The sequence below is a fragment of the Artemia franciscana genome, chromosome 8 (genome assembly GCF_032884065.1).
Source record: "Artemia franciscana chromosome 8, ASM3288406v1, whole genome shotgun sequence".
NCBI classification, from domain to species: Eukaryota; Metazoa; Arthropoda; class Branchiopoda; order Anostraca; family Artemiidae; genus Artemia; species Artemia franciscana.
The window spans coordinates 45,659,459-45,660,382 of record NC_088870.1 but is presented as its reverse complement, the minus strand read 5'-3'; positions in this window follow the sequence as shown (position 1 = coordinate 45,660,382).

Below are 924 nucleotides of genomic sequence, written 5' to 3'. Positions count from 1 at the left end.
CTTGGTTGTAGATATAATTAGGCTGATGATTGTGTATAATTAGGGAAATAAAATTTTATTGATATTTTGGGGAAGATTGTTTTAATTATATTCTTCTATGAAGTTGATTGTAATTTTTATAAATGCCTTTTTCTGTTCTCCCCAATGTTTAGAGATTATTTAAATACAAAATTTATATCCATTTACCCTTCAAAAAATACATAAGGAAATGTAACATGGTTGTTCAAAGTGTTGTTTTACAGAATATGAATAAAGAACACGACTTGCTGATATAAACTAATTTACAGCATACGTAAATTATATTTTGTCCCTATACGTATATATATATATATATATATATATATATATATATATATATATATATATATATATATATATATATATATATATATATATTATGTCCGTATACGTAATCCCTATACAAAATTATATTTTGTCCCTATACGTAATTTGTCCTAATACGTAAATAATATTTTGTCCCTGCTGGATGCTGCTCATAATAATATATCTTAATAAAACAATTATGTTGTCTTTTTCTTCCTCATATTTGTTTTTATTACTTTTATTTCTGATTTTTTTTTCTGACAATTGCAATTTTCATTTCTTTTTTTGATTTTCGCGATCATTTCAGACAAATTATCTTTTCTTTTGTTATTCAGCATGAACTTTAGAAAAGCTAACGAGCCTCATGGTAATGGTTAAGCTTTGATACCATTAAATTAAAACAAACAAGTTTTCTCAACCGAAAGTGAGGAGCGACATAAACCAACTGATTTGTTTTTTAAATACGTGATGGGGACCGTCCCTTCCTTGTCCCTCGCTTTTTTACTAAAGTTTCGAAATTCTTTAAAAGCACTTCCAATTCAGATGCAACGGCCCTTGTGTTTCAAGAGTATTTAGAAATTTAGATGAAAAGTCAAATTT